At 42.8% G+C, this 6,000-nt stretch overlaps 1 protein-coding gene across 4 annotated transcripts in view; it reads right to left on the reverse strand.

The window, feature by feature from the left end:
- SGCG (sarcoglycan gamma) overlaps nt 1–4,306 on the reverse strand; it is a 141,763-nt gene extending 137,457 nt beyond the window's left edge. For 2 of the 4 annotated variants that reach the window (XM_080577349.1, XM_080577348.1), the window contains exon 1: nt 3,903–4,306. The gene's annotated coding sequence lies outside the window, so the exon portion shown is untranslated. The remainder of the gene's footprint in view (nt 1–3,902) is intronic. The other 2 variants (XM_080577347.1, XM_080577345.1) reach the window with 2 other exon arrangements.
- Between the last annotated feature and the right edge of the window lie 1,694 nt (nt 4,307–6,000).

Genomic DNA, 6,000 nt, shown 5'->3' on the forward strand with positions numbered 1-6,000 from the left:
CCCCTAACAGTCAGTTTTTACTACTAAGTTTAGTTTTCCTCTAACATTTCATAAACGTGTACAAATGCTGACCTTGCATGACCTTTAGATTTCATATAAAGCATATATATAAATTCTGTAAATTCTACATATAAACATATAAATTCTACTGTAATTTGGCATATTACTTCAGTAATTTGGCAAATTGTTTTCCATTATTTGCTGACAAATATCACTTACTACAAATAATTGTCAGAAACTGAAAAGTAAAACTACCACTTATATTACTTTGGTCATTTTCATGAGGTTTGTGAACAGCATTTTGATTACAAATATTTTACATGATATGATTGCAATGCACCTATCCCAGCATTATTTTGACCTGACATCCAGGAAAAGGTATTTTGTTGCTCAATGAAAAACTATTGTATTAGAAAGAATTTCCAAACTGAAAGCCCCAGGAATACTTTCCTTGAAAACTACACTTTTTGGTAACAAAAAACTACACAGCAGAAACACATACCACTGCTTTGGGTTTTACAAGAGTTGATAATAGACAGTAACAGCCATATTTACGCATTCATATAGTATCTCATATGGTATCTCCAGAATGAAACACACTGCGCTTTTAAAAAAATATATTACAATACCATATTCAGAGAATCTTTACCATCAATTCATTGACAAATAGAAAGATTTAAGGATCTCCTCTGGTCCATCCTGCTAGGTATTTATTGTTTTATTAATAGCTTAGTTGACAGACTATACTTGTGAATCTGAATGTGACACTAGCTTAGGACAGCTACCAGTCTGATGGCAAATAGGGTTAGAATTCAGAATAGCCATAGGAAATTGAAGACATGATCCAGGAGAAAATAAAGATGCATTTAAAGAAGGTAAATATATAGTTTGCATAAGAATAATCAACTCTGAAAATACAGGATGAGGACAAATAGTATGCAGATATTCTTCAGAAAGACATTTTGGTGGCTATTGATACCAAGAGAGTTAAAAGTGATCAGCAATAGCATACTCTTGCATAAAAGACAACACGCTGGGTTTATAAGTACTTCCTCAAGCATAAACTAATCTTTCCACTTTACTTCTTGGTAAGGCTACAGCTTCGTTTTTTTATAGATGGTACTCTACCTGAATAACACAAACTGAAAGTTCATCAGAAAATATTAACTACCAGAGGTCTAGAAAAGGTGATCTAAAAAGAAAAATGAACAAAATTAGGAGTTTTTCAGCTGAGTGAAGACTGAGTGGATATGTAACTGAAGGCAAGTCAAAACACACAGAACAAGCATGCAAAGTGAGACCTCACTGTTACTTCCAAGAATACTACTTGTTCGTGGCTACCAGAAAAAAAAGCTAGCCCTCACGTGCACTTTCTACAGATTTGCAGTATGCACTCGTAAAAGCTTGTACTCCTCCTGAACTTGTAACTAAAATGGATTTTTCTCCAGATGGTATTCCACTTCTTGACATTCTCTTGCTCCTACAGAAGTATTACATTCAGTTAACTAGTTTCACCATGATTTACCTAACCCAACAACACCAGAAAGTTTTTTTTCTATCACAGTTTAATGGAAGCCTTCAAGAGAGGACTTTAGATTACAGCAGTACAAGGCTTGGAAACAGAACCAAGAAAAATGCTATAAATACAATATAGTCTTCATGTAAAAGCAAATGTCTCAATGTCCAGGTATATTTTTACCCAAAATCCTCAAGGTACATAGTATTTTCAAAAGCTGGTAACTTAGTTTTTAAGGAAAAAGTTTGTGGTCAAGAAAAACCCTGAATTTCTAACTTAGTTCTCTTTTTTCCCCTCCTTCCCAAGCTTCCCATATTTCCATACCTTAACAGCATTGTATATACCTCCTTGCTTCACCTGGCCGTTTTAACTGCTTAAGATTTCACATGCTGTAAAAGAACACTTGCTTGACACATAGCAATGTTTAAGCGTATGACTTCTAGCATGATCTGGTTTTGATAGCAATGACTCTATACAATTTGAACACGTTATCAGAACAGGAAGCTTATAAGCACATGAAGCATTTTCTTCATTATATTATAACACGATAAAATTCTACACTCCACCTCCAGGTAGCTTAAGCACTGCTGCATCAACAATACTTTTTAGAGTTTAACTGAGATACCACTATGAAGAAAACAAATCAAATACCTGTTTACAGAATTGTACACTGAATCCATAGGCATCCAATATTAAAGCTGTAGTCAAAATCCTAAGTTAAACCCTAGTTCACTACAGTAATTCCTTATTTTACCACTTAGTTACTCCCTAGCTGTCACTTTACAAGCGATATATTCACTTTCACAAAAATACATTGAAAAGTTAGTCAATGACAGTTTAGAGTGACATCTTTTAATGCACTACACATGCTTGCTGCTATGCAAACCAAGTTTTAACTGTCATGCTGTCAAGAAAAACGATAATTCCCTAGTCATATCTATCTTTCTAAGCAAGTATGAACTACAGAACATTTGACAATAGAAAATTGTTTCATATATTTAAGAAATTCTGTCACTTGCATGAAAACTTAGGGAGAAGTTACATTTGAAGCTGACAAGGAGAAAAAAAAAACACAGAACACATAGAGGTGGAAAGCATTTCAAGTTTTATATATAATTTGTACTTCTCTTTTTTCAGCCCTTAGATGAATGCAACTTAAAATCCATTAATAAAAAAACTGAGCATACATGAAAATGCAGTCTCAAAGCTGCACTTGGTCAATAACTTTGATGGACCTTCATAGAGAATATAACCATGTTTATTATTAAAAAAAAAGCAAACAACAACACCACAAACTCAATCTGAAATTCAGATTAAGTATAGTGCCTTATCAATGTCCAATGAATAATCATTGGGATTACCTGCAGTAACAGATGAATGTTGCTCAGTCTATTCTCCTTTTGAATGCTCCCCTAAATTTGTTATATTGTAAAGTAAATAAATAAAAACTATACATGCTCTTCTAATCTAGTGAAATTAAGATCTTTACATTTGATTTCTTTCTTTGGATTTTGCAAGGAATATAGTGAGATTACATTGGCACTATGAAAATATGAAAAAGTGGACGTAAAACATTCGTCATTGCAGATAATACAATTCTTACAGTAGCTCTCTCGGATTTAACCAATGGAATAAGTACAGCACATCCTTTATGAGGAGGGATCTTGCCTTTGGCAAATCTTGCTTAACTGAAGTGACTTAAATCTTTCCACTCTCAGGGCAGTTTGCAATGCACTTCTTTGGGCTGGTAAGGAAGCAGGCTTTTGAAGATATGTTTGTTTTTTTTTTCTTTAAGCTGGTTCAATGTTGCTTTGTAGCAAAGGTACCCAGAACCTCAGTGGGGCACTCCGCACACTTTTCACTCCTTCGATGATTTTAGAAGAAATAAGCAAAAAGATGTGAAACTGACTTAGTGTCTTTGATACAAACTCTGAGCAAAGGAAAACAAAACACCACCGTGGCACACTTAAAGTGGGATTCAGCCTCCCACAGTGTTAATCAAAACCCACACCCTGTGTTAAAAGTTGACAGCGATCCCACAGATGCCCAGCAAAACACGATTCAGGAAGAGCCACGGCATACGCATAGCCAGGCACAACAAACACCCCCAAGTCCCCGGTGCAGCGCGACGCGTTACTACTTTCTGCTAACATTTTGTTTGTTGCTTTCTTCTTCCTAAACACACCCGGGCTGTCAGGGAGGGCACAGAGCCCCGGGGAAGGCTGCTCCCCCCGTCCCCTCCCGGACACACACCGGCTCCTATCTCTGGAAAGAGCCGGGCACGGAGCCCCCCGGGCACGGGTCCCGCCGGGAGAAGGGTCCCGCAGCCCCCGGGAGGGAACTTTTCCCCGGGCCGGGCCGGGGGCGAGGCGAGGGCGGTCGTTACCTGATGCCGCCGCTGGGCTCCAGGGCAGGGTCCCCGCGGCTCGCTGCATGCCCGAGGGGCTTCATCCGGCTTCCTCCCCGCAGGCAGCGCCGCCTTCCCCTCCGGCCCCGCAGCCTCGCCGGTGCGGCGGGGAGGGGAGGAGGAGCGGCGGCAGGGAGGAGAAGGGGCCGAGCAGGGGGCGGGCAGCGAGCTGTGTCCGCCCTCCGCCCCACGGCACCGGGGGGGGGAAAGCGACCTTCCTTGCCGGGGTCTGACACGGCTCGAGCTGCCGGTCTGGCGGTCACACGTCCAGGCCATGGAGGGAGGGGGGTTCCCGGGGCACGGCGGCGCCGCCAGGGAGCGATCGGTGCCCATGGAGGGCGCTGCTGCCCCGCTGGGCGCCCGTGTGAGGCGGCGGCTGAGCCCGCGGCGCCCCTTTGGGGCCGTGCGCCCTGGAGGGCAGGGACGGGTGGGATGTGGGGGTGTGCGGGCGGCTTTCATGGGGGGCGCCGCGATGGAGGCATGGAGTATCCTGAGCGGGAAGGGACACACAAGGATCATCGAGTCTTAACTCCTGGCTCCACACAGGACCACCCAAAAATCAAACCATGTGTCTGAGAGCGTTGTCCAAGCACTTCTTGAACGCCAGCAGGCACAGTGCCATGACCGCTGCCCTGGGGAGCCCGTCCCAGTGCCCGACCAGCCTCTGGGTGCAGAACCTTTCCCTAACCCCCAGCCTGACCCTCCCCTGTCCCAGCCCCATGCCGTTCCCTCGGGTCCTGTCGCTGTCCCCAGAGAGCAGAGCTCAGCGCCTGCCCCTCCGCTCCCCTCGTGAGGGAGCTGCAGGCCGCCATGAGGCCTCCCCTCAGCCTGCTCTGCTCTGGGCTGGACAAACCAAGGGACATCAGCTGCTCTTCATGTGCCTTTGCTGGGCAGGACAGGTTGCAAGGGGCACAGGAGGAGCATAGGGTAGATACTTAGGGAGGTTGAGGAAGTATGGGGTTGGGAAGTTTGGGAGAAGAAAATGGGATCTCAGAGGTAAGGAGGGAAATTGCTAATGACATATAATTATGTCTTGTAGATTAGGAGGATAAATGTCAAGTGTATTTTTTTCTGGCAAATCTTACTATCCAAAGGGTGTACAGAAAGGTGGAGAAAAGTGAATGCAATCAGGATAACCGGAAAGGAGAAAAGAGGGAGAAAAAGTTGTCGTACAAGGGAGAAAGTGAGTTTTGTAAGTGGGCAAAGGGAGGTGAAGAGAATGACAAGATAAGGTGTTTGGGGAAGCCCAAATTTTGTGGGGTTTGGGAGAGATTAACCTGTGCATGGGGGAAGAAATGCAATGCAAAAGTGAAATGATGGGTGTGGAAGAGAAGTTTAGCTTCTTTACCATGGACATCAGAGAATGAGCTATTAAGGAAGTGGTAAAGGGTTTTTATTTGAGGAAGATATTAGTGAGTTGAAGGATTGGAAACATAAACAAAGGAAGCACTTCAGGAACTGTTGGACAAGAAGGGACTTGGAGATCAAAAGAAGGGACTTGGAGACCAAAAGAACATGAAACAGCTTGAAAGAGCTAGCAAATCCTAGATGAACATGGGAATGGATTTGGTTGAAGGTAGTGGGAATATTGGTTATATGTGGAATAGAAATTACATGCGGTGTAAACATTTCTGTGAGAATCATGCAGCATAGCTTGTTGTGTTTCTGGCAAATCATCCCATCCCACATAGGTAGAGGGGAGCTGGATTCTCCAAACCTTTATAGTCAGTGTAGCAAAGTGGATCCTAAGCATCAAGAAATAGAGGTAAAAGCAATATTGCCTGGAGACTTGATGTCAACCTAGCCATTGGAGAAATGAGTTTTAACTTTTGGCCAACCCTATTTGAAACACATGCAGTTAAGTAGATACATTGCTCTTAATGTTTGCTTATGGCATGTCCCTTAAATGGAAAATGACTGAGATATGAGATGGGATACGTGCTGGGATTAATGAAATTGGAGTAGGGATTCCTAGTTTTACACTGAAGTGTGTCATTGAAGTATTGAGTACTGCAGAAATGAGAGGAGGAAATGATGAACACCAAATTCATGTCTTCATCCAGGTTATTAATTGTGT

This window comes from Anser brachyrhynchus (genome assembly GCF_964034855.1).
Source record: "Anser brachyrhynchus genome assembly, chromosome: 1".
NCBI classification, from domain to species: Eukaryota; Metazoa; Chordata; class Aves; order Anseriformes; family Anatidae; genus Anser; species Anser brachyrhynchus.